The sequence below is a fragment of the Sabethes cyaneus genome, chromosome 2 (genome assembly GCF_943734655.1).
Source record: "Sabethes cyaneus chromosome 2, idSabCyanKW18_F2, whole genome shotgun sequence".
Classification (NCBI taxonomy): Eukaryota; Metazoa; Arthropoda; class Insecta; order Diptera; family Culicidae; genus Sabethes; species Sabethes cyaneus.
The window spans coordinates 14217777-14231971 of NC_071354.1; positions in this window are offsets into that span (position 1 = coordinate 14217777).

The following is a 14195-nucleotide window of genomic DNA, read 5'->3' on the forward strand; positions in this document are numbered from 1 at the left end:
CAGACAGACAGACAGAAATCCCTTTTTACAGGTATAGATTTTACGATTCCGTATCCGAGCAAATTGTGTGATGATTTTAAAATCAGTGGACTGTATCTGCTTGATCAGTAATAATTCCTCCCAGATTCCCGCTGAGCAGTTAAAGGCTTACAATTCGCTTAAGGAAAATCATTATAAAATATGATAAACTTTGAAGTGCTCTGACTACTCTCAAACCAATGGTCCTGGTTTGGTCACTTCCTTACTACTAGTGGGGATAGAATAGAAGTGTTAATTTTATATTTAAAGTGATGCAAAAAACGCTATAAACTTTTATTAATAGGAATGGTCATGAAAATTTGTTTGGTTTGCAAATAATAATCGCTCGAAAAGGCGACTCTATTCAAAACCTTAAAAACTGGCGCTGCTGGTTTTACTTCCCCATATAGTAGCTCAAACGACCTCATGACTCAGCAGTTTTTCGCTTCATGAACTTTCACTGGTGTCGGCAGGAATTGACTGAAGGTCATGTGGGGATTCAAGAAGTCACGCTTAGTTTTTATTTTCAACATATGATTTTCTCCAGCCAGTTAAAATATCTGGATGACTACAAACCAAAATTGTTACATAAAGCACTGCTAGCAAACACAAAAAAAGAAACATGCCCTCGAGCGTTCTTGTTTCTGATGGGTTGTAATCGATCACTCGGCCTCTGATATCGAGAGGGCGGATCTGTCGACATACATTGTTAACATGTGTTAACATGCATTAAATGATCCGATAGCTTCGACCGATTCGTTCGTACCTTTGTTAGTAGTATAGTGGAAAATAAGAGCGAACAACTACAGTATCTCGCCTCAAGTGTGCCATTGACCTTGTCCCTGTACTATGCGGTCGATTTTAGACATTCGTGCGGCGGATTGTGGACGCACCATGGAACTAGGAAACTGAAGAACCCTTATAAACTGGAAATTGAATTGATCAAATTACGCACCTGCAAACCGCGGACCATAGATTGCATGTACAAATTGCTACGCGAATGGGCAGTTAGTATAGCGCCCCTACGGGCAGGACTTAAAGCAAACGCTTTGTTGCAGTAACCATTTTCAAGAATACTTGAGACGCTGACTAAACACCAACTGGTCACTAGCCATGGTCACCGCTAGGCTGCTGCTGCCTAAACAGTGGCACAGATAAACAGGAGTCATATTTTCTGGGAACCACAAACGAACGTGCCACTACGTAAGAACTATAAAACTTGTTTTGAGGTACGGGTACGTAATAGGCATTGCTTAAAATTATTGATTACACTATTTTATTGACTGTACACATGATAATTGTGCAGCTTTCAACCCCTGTTAGGTACCTTTCAACCCGTTCTATTGTGCTGTGAACCCTTCACTAATAATCAACATACCAGCCAATTTCTATTTACAGCAATTAACTATGAATCAGAGCATAAACTAAAAAAATATTATTTGAGCCAGATAAAATATCAAGTAAACATGGGTGTAATGATTTCCGTTTCAATCTGTATATTCACTGGTGTGTCAATAAAACAGTTTCAATCAAAGCACCCATGCAGATCAAGTTCAGATGATTCGAATGCAGTTAGCCCGTACGAGAACCGGTACCGACTTGCTCGTGCCATTCATTGCGAAAGCTTGCATCACACCGTATCCAGTTTCCCGATATTATCGCAATATAATGGGAGTAAACCAGCCCCACAGCTCCTCCATTCATAGTACCGAATCAGATTAATCGAAACTTACTCACCATGAGTAGTAAGACACATGCGCGATAGAAAAAAAAAACAACAACACCACAACAAGTGATATAACAACAATCAAATTGACTTATAAATATTCGCTGCGGCTTCCAAACAGGAAAATTACTATAAACCAAGCCTGCCTATGCAAAAGTGCAACTTTTTTGTCACTCACCACACCGAGTGCGATTTATGTGACCCCACGCTGCAGCCGCACACACCGCCGGAATACGAAAGCAACCAACAGGTAAATCAATTTAATTATGCGGCTACCAGGCCAAGAGCTGGCTGCTACTTTGTCTCATTTCTACCACTGCTGGAATGACAATGTCCAGCCAGAGGCGATCCGTGCGGTTTGAAAGTTGACTCCCGCGCCCCTCGCCGTGAGTCCGCGAAAGACCCCGTTTGGCCTATATAAAACGGTTGTGTCCAGTCATGCTTAACGAAAACTTGCGGATTTATTACGGCCGGTCGATCGTTTTCGGTACATCCCCTAATCGAAAGTGTTGCCAGACCCCTTAATAGAGTCAATTTATTTTATTTATTATCCTCCGAAAGCTCTGCGGCTTGTAGCACCTTCCGTTCTCAAAGAGAGCGGCTAGCGAGTGCGGGTTTCCCATTCACTTTGCCCGGTCGACTCGTGGAACCTCGTGGTTGATTATAGCAAGAGAGCGGATTCGCGTGGCGGTTTATAGCACGCTCATCGGTTGGTCGATCGGTTGACCGGCGCGCGGATCGTGCGGCGAGAGCCGCTGCGATCGGTTTCTCCGTGCGGAAAAATGCATTATGCATCGATTGTTTATGTTTTGTCTGCATTTTCGTCGACGACTGGCAGCACATGGTTTAGGAGGCTACCCGGCCGTGCGAGAGTGCGCGAGGCTCCAGCGACGAAAACTCTCGCCCTCCCTGAGAAAAAGCTTCACCTACCTTGCCGAAGTGTGCGCGGTGCCTAAACTATAAATGTTTCGCGTATAAAACCGATTGAACTAAGTGCTCGCATTCACAGTTCATTGTGGGCATCGGTGCCGGGTGTCAGAGTTGAGGAATTTTCCGAATTCACGATCCAGTTTCCACTACTTTTTCCCCCTTTTATTATACTCCTGGTGGTTCAGTACACAGTACAGTACAGGTGCAGTGTGTAGAGTTTGCGCCGTGATCGGGTAACCCAGTGAAGCGTTGAGGTTCAAGTGGATACCTCGAAAATCCTGTTGCTGGTGGATTAGTTGGCAGTTAGCTTGAGTGACAGCCAGTTTTTTTAAAAAAAAGGTGAGCAAAGTGTGGACTTCAAAATGTGGTGCAAGGATTTCAGAAAATTTGGTGGACCAAAAAGGACTATTTGGTAGCCAGAAGCACTGTTCGACTGTGTGTAAATGAAATATGGACGCTTATTTTCGTGAAAATGTGAACTGCAAATAGTTTATTCGCATACTTTTGTATGAAATATTATTTTCCGAAGATAAAATTGTGGAGTATTCTACTCAAAATAGAGTGTGGACAGGACTGGCCAGGAAATATTGAAATATTTTTGGGTTTATTTGAAATTGTGTCAAAGTAAAAGTTATTACAAAAAGTTACAGTTGTTGTGATTGATCTTTATTGGCTACGCGCAGGCATGAATGGTTCCATAAATATGATAAAGTTAACAATTTAGGCTTCAAATTAGTTAACTTCAACAATTTAACGCTCATCTGTCGCATGGATTAACAACGTTATATTATGTTTCTGATCAAGAATTGATTCGCTTCTATCAATGTGAAGATCAGCAGGAAGAACAGCTCCATTGGTTATGTTATTCAGTGCAACATTTACGGATCAGTGTTCTATATTTTTGGTTATCGAGCGTCAGGATTTGTTGGCGCCCAAGCAGCAATGTGAGTTTTATTGTACTCTTATGGCGGTTTTCATGACCAGTTTAGGTCTTAAATGCCATCATAAGAGTGTAATAAATTGTTCTTTGGGCGGTGATCATAACCTGAATCGCAGTACCTATACTCTTTACTTTATGGAAAATTATTTCGAAAATGTTTAACGATAGAATAATAACGGTGTTATTGTATGGATGTTAATTTACGATCAGATAAAAACCGTTCTAGCACAGGTTCATTGTTTACGATTGATGATTGTTAATTACTGTTTTATGGCAGGTTCACAGGTTTATTGAATAATCATAAAAATGAAAGAGCTGTTTGCAATTTAAAATTAAATTTGATATCTGTGGGATTTTACGGCCTCACTTTACAGATTCTAATGAAACTTTAAGTAAAACAATAAAGACTTTTCATACATTGTTTGTGGGAATTAGTCCTGGCTATCATTTGAAAACTACTAAACTTATTTTTCGTCTGTACCTTTTTTTTTTTTTTTTTTTTTTTTTTTTTTTTTTTTTTGTGATGGCCCCAGACCCTATATGGTCTTTGCCTCCACCCCATACGCATCTTTGGAGTGGGAGGGACGTTTATCTCTTGGATATTTAAATATAGTTACTTCACATATTGTTGCTTATCTATTTATCAGCCATACTGCTTGTTGCATCACTCTCCCGCGTATGTCCATCACAATACTATTAAATTCTGATAATCGTATTTTCTATGATTTCATATAGTTTGGGCTACCATTACTTTTGACCTGTCTCACCTTCGCAAGCAACAGGACCATTACTATTTCACCTGTCTCGCCTTCGCAAGCAACAGGATATTTCCTAGTAAAAAACGGTTCTGCCTTAGCAGACTATAAAGTGAATGACTCGACAAGTTCGCAATAATCGTTGATTTAAAATTGGCTTTTCACTGTTTCAATAACCATGCGTTTGAACTGGGTCAAATTCGTTGAACATTTGGCTTCCTGTGGCAAACTATTGTATATTTGAAGTCCTTTATAGAAAAGCGACCTCTGAGTCGTCTGTTTCAAAAAACGAGGCAGTCTAAAGTCAGAAGCACCTCTAGTGTTGTGTCTGTGTATATCTCTACCAAACTGTATTTCTTGTGTAAGATATTCAGGCAATATACCAATTTTCATTTTATGTATGAACATCAAGCTGTTATATATTATTCTTTGTTTCACTGACATCCATTGGAGCATATCTAACATAAGATTCGTTGATGTTAACCGTCCACATCTGAGCAATAGTCTCATTATCTTATTTTGCAACCTTTGAAGCCTTTGCACTTGCGTATCTGACGCCAGCAACAGCACCGTTGCGCAGTAATCAAAATGCGGCAATATAACTGATCTTACATATGTTAGCTTGGACCAAAACGTTAGATATCTGTTTATCCGACACAGTACTCCATACTTTATGGCAATCTTTTTTATAACGTAATCCACGTGTTCAGAGAAATTAAGCTTTTCGTCCACTTGTACTCCTAGATACTTAGAAACAGTCACTCTTTCTATTACCTCTTCGTCTATTTTGAGTTCAACATTCTGAGCAAATTTTTTATTTCCTATAATCATCCACTTTGTTTTCGAAACATTCAAGCTTAGTTTTTTCCGTTTCAAATACTCTGCGATCTGCTTGAGGTCAATTTCAGCTTCTCGAATTGCCGTGTCTAAGTTGTCACTGGCCCAATAAATTGTGGCATCATCTGCAAAGAGTTTCAGGTTTCCATGTCTCAAGCAAGTTTTTAGGTCATTGATGTATAAAATAAAAAGTAAGGGTCCTAATACGCTTCCCTGTGGTACTCCCAAATCATTCCTACGCGAATTCGAAACAGCGTTTCCGTATTTAGTCCTTTGACTTCTATTAGAAAGATAACTGTTAAACCACTTCCAAACAGTTCCCCGTATCCCTACGTTATGTAAAAGATCTAACAACTGCGATCTATCAATTGTTTCAAATGCTCTTTTGAAATCCAAAAAAACAGCTACAGTGAATTTTCCTTTTTCAATATTAGTCTTCCAATTATGCAAAATCAGATTTATAGCCGTTTCTGAGGAATGACTTTTTCTAAATCCTGACTGCTCAGGTATTATAATATCCTGAGAATTGACAAAACTCATTAATTGTCCTTTGACAACGATTTCCAGTGTTTTCTCTTGGAGCTCCAACATATTAATTGGTCTATACTGCGTTGCATTCTTTGTATTACTCACTTTCGGAATTGGGACTATGGTTGATTCCTTCCATGCACTTGGCACCAAACCCGTTGATAGACTAGTGTTAATAAATCGCAATAGTATGTCATTGGTTTCCAAAAATGCATCCTTGAACACTCTGGTAGACACATTGTCAATTCCTGCCGTTTGTTTCAGTTCGTTCACAATATTACGCAAATTCGTCATTGAGATAACCTCAAATCTATACATACACCGGTTGCATGTTATCTGTGACATAGCTGGTTGACTACTGTTTGTGTTTGGAATATTGTTTCGTATCTCGTATATACTATCTATGAAGTAGTCATTAAATTTGTTAGCAACTGTGAGTTCATCTGATTCCTCTATCCCATCGAATATTATTGTACTCGCATGTTCAATTTTCGGATTTGTGAGTCTTTTTATAGTTTTCCACATCTTTTTACCATCATGCTTATTTCTGTTTAGTTCATCTTGAATAGATTTATTTTTAGCATCTCGAATTGCCCTAGAGTATTTGTTCCTGGCCATAATATACTTGTTCCAATGATATTGTGTTTTGTGTCTTCTGTGTTCTCTATTTAACTGAATACACTCTCGCTTCATCTGGGCTAATTCATTAGTATACCAACCTTCACACCGATTTGTGTTTAAAATTCTGTTGTCTAGTAATCTGGCTACATTGTTTTTAAGCATTAGGTCATAATTTTGGACACAATTTTCAAACGTTTCATGTGTACTACAATTCAAGCACTGATCTATGGCAAATATCTCATCTCTATCTTGCCTGTCTCGCCTTTGCAAGCAACAGGAAGAAGCTTGTGTGTCAAGTCGACTCTGCCTTAGCAGACAACATAAATCAGTTTGATTGTACCTTCTCCAACATTTCACTTTCGTGAATTCATCATCTAATGCCGATGTATTGTCGATTGTAACACATATCGTTTCATGGTCAGTAACACGTAAGTTTGGCTCAATACTAGCTTCCGCTTCATTAACATAATTAACAAAAACTAAATCTATCCTTGTGCTGCTTTGTTGCGTAACACGTGTATCTTCTTTCACAATTTGTTTAAGTCCATATACATCCATCACTCTTCTTAATTCTCTACTATCATTACTTAAGTTGTAGTCGATATTAAAATCACCACAGATAATGCTATCAATAGTATCATCAAGTGCTTCCAACAACCACTCATCTTCAAGTTTTCTTAGAAAGGCCAAGTCACTTGAATTTGGGGAATGATATAATCCTCCAACAATAACATATTGGGTACCAATTTTAACCTTCAACCCTAGAAACCAGTTTTCATTATCTTTGACATTCAATACTACTGTAGTAGTCAATTTACGCTTAACATATATTGTTACGCCACCTGTATGTCTAGAGTGTGACCAGCAGTTAAACATAGTATACCCTTGTATTGAAAATATTGCGGCACTTGCTTCGTCAGTCAAATGAGTCTCTGTTAGCACTATAATAGATGGTTTACTCTCATTTACAACTAAACAAATTTCATCAAAATTTGAAGTCAATCCGGCAGAATTGAGATACATTATTATGAACTTTCTTTGCTATTTTGTGTAATCAATAAATCGTTTAGCCTTACTTTGTCTTTTTTTGAACATATCACATTCATAACTCCATGCTGGATGGCAAGTATCCAACTGGTTATCTGGCTCTAATTTCATTTTTTTGTTGTATTTGTCGCAATTTATGCATTTTTCCAAGCTAACTTTACATTCCTTTATATCATGATTTTCTGCACATTTGGGACAACAAACATTTTCTTTACAATCTGCTATTTTATGGCCATAATTCCAACACTTATAACAACGCATTACGCTAATCTCTTCAAACACTTTGCATCTGTCCCATCCAATATTTACCTTCTTTTTCTTTATAATAGTTTCAAACGTAACAGCATCTACTTCCAAAATCGATATCATTGAACTATTTTTCCATTTTTCATTCTTGAATGTTTTTACAATTTTGATGTCTGCTGTATCATGAATATCGTTTTGTTCAATTAGGCTTCTAATGAATTTACTACCATCAATATCGTTTTCATCTTTCTCATATCCTACAATACGAATTTTTGGTCTAGTTGGCTCCCGAATTTCTATTTTATATTTATTTCCTAATAATTCTTGTGCATTCGTTTGTAGTTCCATTGATTTTTGTTTTGTAATGCATTTGACAAACGCTTCACCTATTCAAATCAGACTCAACAAAGATAGGTTTCACAAACATATTATCAGAGTTTTTATTCGAAATATTAAATAATATCGAAGCAAAATTTACAAAATTAAAGAGATTGGAAGTAAATTAAAATTAGAAACATGATTTCCTGAATAACCCACATGCTAGTCCAATGAAGTTATTTACGTTTTCTACAAATCATCATATTCTTATATATTGCAAAATTGATTTAAAAAAGAACAAAAAATTGTTGAATGGTTTAGTTTGGAATTATTTGTCACATAATATTAATTTTATTTATTTACAACTTAGTCACAATTTTCAAAAAAAAAATTCGATATTTTGACAAAATAAAAAAAAACATTGTAATAACTATTTTGCAGTACAAATATGATTAAAATACACTGAAGTCTTCTTTTACACGGTTTATTTGTACGATTTTTTGATTACCGTGAAGCGGAATAACATTGATTACCGCAGTTTTTATGACGCTATAAAGTATGATGCTTGTTGCGTAAAAAGCCAAATCACCCAGACAGCTTTATTAAGCTAATAATATTTGCTGTCAGTAGTTTTGCTGTCTGATTATCCTGATCAATTTGATTTACAGCGACCATAGTAAAATATCCGACAGAATATATAATTTTTTAATAGTTTCCGTAGCTGTGCAGCAAACACGCATTGAATTTTATCGTCATATTGGAATAACAAGTGGCGGAAATTAACGTGCCATCAAAATTTTGCAATTTTTGTTTAACGGCAAAGCCGTCAGAGTACATTTATGGCAGTCAGTATGGCACCGAATATCATCCTTCCCTTCCCTTCTTCAGTGTACCAACATGCAACATTCAGTGTACCAAATCAGTTCAACTAACCTGCTAGCCGTAATAGGATCTTGCAACTCAAAGCACTAAACATTGCATTTTATAGGTTCTATTACTTTTTGGGGCATAAATTACACTAAATATTGAGATTTCTGCCCAATTAAAATTCATCACTATATTTTCACTTTTTCGCCGTCGATTTTTCATTAATTTTTTCGGCCGTTCCATTCGTTACATCACTCGCGAAACTTAACTTGAGGCACAAAAAATTTTAATTTACAACCCGAACAGTTATTTAGTAAGATATTAAAATGATTTTGCCCAAAACTGTTCACTTGAATTGATAGGAAAAACTTCACTTGGTTTCGATTGCAATTCCGAATCCGCAACAGTCGTTGTTGTACGTTACCAAGGGAACGGACGTTTATATGGAGTGATGCCAACGTAGTAAACGTTTGAGCATGAAATTGACCGCTATTAAATTAAAGGTCGCAGAGTGTCGATAATATACTTATAAAATTCACTGATAATAAAATTCACCGTAAACAACATTTTATGTGATAGAATTACTGTCGGATACTTATAAAATTCACTGATAATAAAATTCACCGTAAACAACATTTTATGTGATAGAATTACTGTCGGATCTAGTTCAATAGCAAAAATAGATACGCGATTCCACGTTTCATAATTGGTCATAACAAATTATTACCTACTACTAGCAACTCTATCCTCAACAAAACGATAGTGGCAGCAAGTACTACAATCGGTAAAAAACAACTAGCCTCTGACGACCTTCACCTTAAACAAAATAAATATATTCGATTTGTCAATCTCAATTTTTAGAAAAATCATTCTAGTTGCATTCTGACATGAAAACTGATTAATAATAACTTCCTTTCGGCAACTCACAGTTTGCTTTGATGAATTGCTGTCTGGCGATTAAATAAAATGCTAGAAAACGGCAATATGGCCTCGCATAAAAAAACGATTTTGGTGGTAAACTCTAATATTCTTCATAATAGCAGTAACAAACCTAGTCAGGGTGTTACCATATTAATAGCAACTTAATCTTGACAAGCAACCGCAATAAGATTAACTCTGATTGGTGCGCCATATTGTTTTACTATGCCCCAACTTATACTAAGTTTACAAGAGATGTGACGCAGCCAACCAGTTTTATCGTGGTAATATTAGCAACCACAATAAATTTGCTTTAACAGTTTTATTACGGTTTTGGAGCTAGCTATAAGTAGTTTTTGATTTGTATCATATTGATATTGCGCAATACCATGAAGACATATTATTCATACTACAATAAAACCTTTATAAAATTCAAATAGAACTACGCGGCTTTGGAACAGTTACTTGGGTCATCGTTTCGACCATTTTCTTCCACTTTCATAGATTTTGGACTTAAAACTTCTAAAACTAAAGAGTTATTTCACTGCCAAAGTTAATTTAATGTTCCTGACATCCGATGGATTTAAAAAGAAGGTTACAACGATCTTATGACGCCAATGTGCTACACTAGGTCAGTAGCAAATTACGTCATGCGAAGTACTCTAGTCTGACAATAACACTGCAGTTTAACGTAAACGTTCAGACGAAACCCAAGATCGAATCCTTGGTTTGATTCAACATACTGCCGTTGATAAAGCAGGTTCTGGACCAAAACTTATTTTTCTGCTACAGATCTTGCAAGCTCAACTGCACATTCCTTTCCAGTTATGCAATATTGACCTGTACCGCTAACCAGATCAACAGCAGTTAGAATGTTTAGTTCATCTAGTTGAGTGTGGCAGCCGAAAAATGCTTCCGATTATGAATTAGCTGCACACAATGGATTTTTATGGCGGCCTGACTCTCAGAACAGAAGCGGTAAATCTTGCCCGTCAACTCTTTCTGAAGCCCAAAATCTTAATTGCGACGATTTCAGCTAGGAAAACGGTGCAGTTTCTACTCTGCGAATAGGATTCCTTCAATTGCAGCTCGCGACAGTAAACACCAGCACCAGCGAAACATTCGAACAAAGAACCATCGGCATTGCAAATTACATAGTCAGAAAATTTCCTATTCCCTGTAACTTGATAAACACTCCTCTTTAGGAGAAATGTCACTTGAGAAAGTCCTATACGGAAAACTATGCGCGAGCACTATATCGGTAGGAGCAAGAATTATCTTGTCCAGGGCAAATATTTGGGACCACAGTCGAGTGTGTTTGACGGAACCAACTGTAAGTGCTTAAGGCCAGTCGCATAAAATTGATTTGTAATTGATATGAACATATCAGTGCCTTTTGCTTCAGCTGAAAGTGCACAAGTTTTATATTGAAAATTGCTTCCAGGGCTCCAGACATTGCCGATAGACACTGCATTTAAAGATGATTTAGTAGCTTCTGCCATCATCCGACCATCGAAACCATCCGTCAACAGTTGCCAATAGACCGTCTGCGCTGTCCAAAGGCCACGGTTTCTTAATTCGGAAAACAATATATGTGGATCAGCCAGGCTTGAAGGCTTGGGAGAAAATCAAAATCAAGTATACTTCACTTCGTCCACAATGTGGACATTCCAATCATAAAAGCGTAGAATCTTGATTTAGCGAAAAACTAGATTCTCAGCATCATGTTTTACAACATTACATTTCCACTGCAGTAAAACAAATGATTTGCTTATCCACATTCCGAAACCCGCGAAGCTCTATGATGGATAGCCCAGATTGTTGAGATTCTTCAGGAGTCCATGGATGCATCCACCACAAGATACCATTAAAACAGGAGAGGTTTTCTGGACACCCACACTTGCTTCGAACGACGCTAAATACAACCGTTTTTCAAAGCTTCCTTTCTACTCCATTTTCCACTATTGAGGGTACACTGTAATGACAAATAGCCTCCAAAATGGAGGCAAAAATAACGTTATCAAAAGCGCCTACATTATTCAGAAAAGCTCCTAAGCAAGATTTCTTTCGTGAAAAAGGAATCTCGATTTTATTTACTACAAAAGTGGTTGAGCAGTTTGATAACCATGCTATGCTGAACTTTTACTAAACTTATTTTACGAACTTGCTTCTGTGAGTATATGAGTTGAGAGAGATGGATGTACTCAATAGCAGTACTGCCCACAACCATTCTTCAGAATATTTGTATGGAAAGAAGCTATTCTAAGAAATTTGTACGAAAAAGAGCTGTTCGTGATCGTGGTCCACTCAGCGGTGAAAACATAAGCGTTTGGGTCACTTAAAGCGATTCCTGAATCTCGCGGAGCTTCCAGTTCCACACAACCTGGAAATGATTGCTAAAAAGCATTCCAGGATTTCATTGCAATTCATACTTGCAGAATTCGCCATTCGAATTTCTGTAATCAATGATGTTGTGACGTCTACAGCCACATCCGACTCGTTTGACGATTCGATGGTCCATTCGAATCCTGAAAATTTTGCCACGAGTTCCTCTTTAAAAAGTTTTGAGTCAGCAGGTGTTGGATTTAGAAACGCTGCAGCACTCAATGAAACCCCAAGGCGATTGAAATATATGAAACAACGATCCATTGTGTCAACTGGTGTATGATTTTGGTAGAGCATAGTGTTATGTCGAACACTATCCATCTGCACATAAGATTGGCAATCTCCAATGTTGAACATGCTAATGTTGTCAATACTCAAAAGTTCCACCAATTATGATCCTCTTAGATTACTATCCGAGCTGCCTCAAATAATATGATGGGCATTGGCATCACTGTTGTTTGATGCATTTTCCGACCCGACCCTTTGGCAAGAAGGCACCATTCAAATTAGGCCAAAAGGTGGTACAACGACAATGGCGCTACTGTGACTCCGACCAAAATCTCGATTAAGGAACAAGTCAATTGTAAAAGAAAAACTGAAGAAGAACTTGGTTGGTGTTACACATTTTGTTTTTCCATTGTTCAGTGCAGAACAGCCGTTTGAATTTTCGACATAAAAAACATCGGAATGATGACTTGACGAAGACCAACAATAACAATAATTCATATTTTTGTTATCTTAGCCTATTGAACAGACTGAAAGTTTATTTGATTGCCTGCTCCTGATTGTCTAATACTTAATACTGAAACACACTGTACTGTGAGAGGCAATAATATGATACATGACAAAGGAAACAACATGACACACTTTTTACGATACCAGCTTAGGCCTTGTTACGGGCACCAACTCTTATAATGGATCGCACAGTCAGTCATAGTTTTAGATCACTGGTGTATACTTGTTTAACACCAACGCTCAACAATAATGTAGCGTCCTTGTGAAAACAGTATGAATAGTAAATGTTCCATATTGCTGCCATATATAGATGTGGGACACCACAATTATTTGTGGTACACCACAATTATTAGAATTCTATCACGCAGGTTCCGCAAGTCGTAAATTTTTTTTTTACAATGTGCCGTCTATCCGACTGAACGCCAGTTTCAAATCGGTATAGCTCAAATCAACTTTAGCCTTCTCTTTTGTGTGTGAAAATCAATAAGAATTATTGTATAAATCCGTATTGATCGGTTAATATATAATTTTTAGTTTGGAGCAAAACAAAAGCGTATAATTCGAAATAATAGCTTAGCGGCACCAAGGAGGCTACTTAAATTGCTTAAATTCCGACGTTCACCACTTTTGAGTACTGCAAACATAAAACACTGCTTTGGATTGTAGAAAATTTGCCATGCTCAAAGGATTTTTATTGAATATATATATCGTAACGGGACAGAGATAATACGTACATCGATCAATAACAACAAATGTTATACCATCTATCGTTTTGGAAAAACACGTGCAGCTTTATTTTTTCATTCTGCAGTACATTCTACCCTCTGCCAGCACCAGAGCTGCTAATGCTTTTGATTGTTCAGAATTATGCAGACTTGTTGGCATGTTACCTTACATGTAGAGTTGATTTTATAAATAAAATGTGATTTTCTAGATTTATTTATTTATTTGTTTACTAGCTGTAACCCGCGCGCTTTGCCTCGCGTCTAATTGAGATCAAATTGGAGGTACGCTATGTAACGCTAACGCTATGCAACTCTATGAGGTGCAACTACGTTTCTTTTGCACGTCTTGAATGCAATCTGGTATGATTGGTTTGAGTCTTTGCTTAATGTGGGTGATTATTACCACGAAAATTCATATCGCGCCCCTCGTTTTGGCTACAGACAAGGCTCTTATATAGATAGATAGATAGATAGATATGTACCAACAGACATTATTGTACTAAAGAAAATTTTAATCTAGCTAGTACGAAAAATGTTTAAAAAGTTCCCTCGAGTAAGGTGAAAATCTATTGACACTTAGCGATATCAGCTGCAAGGAT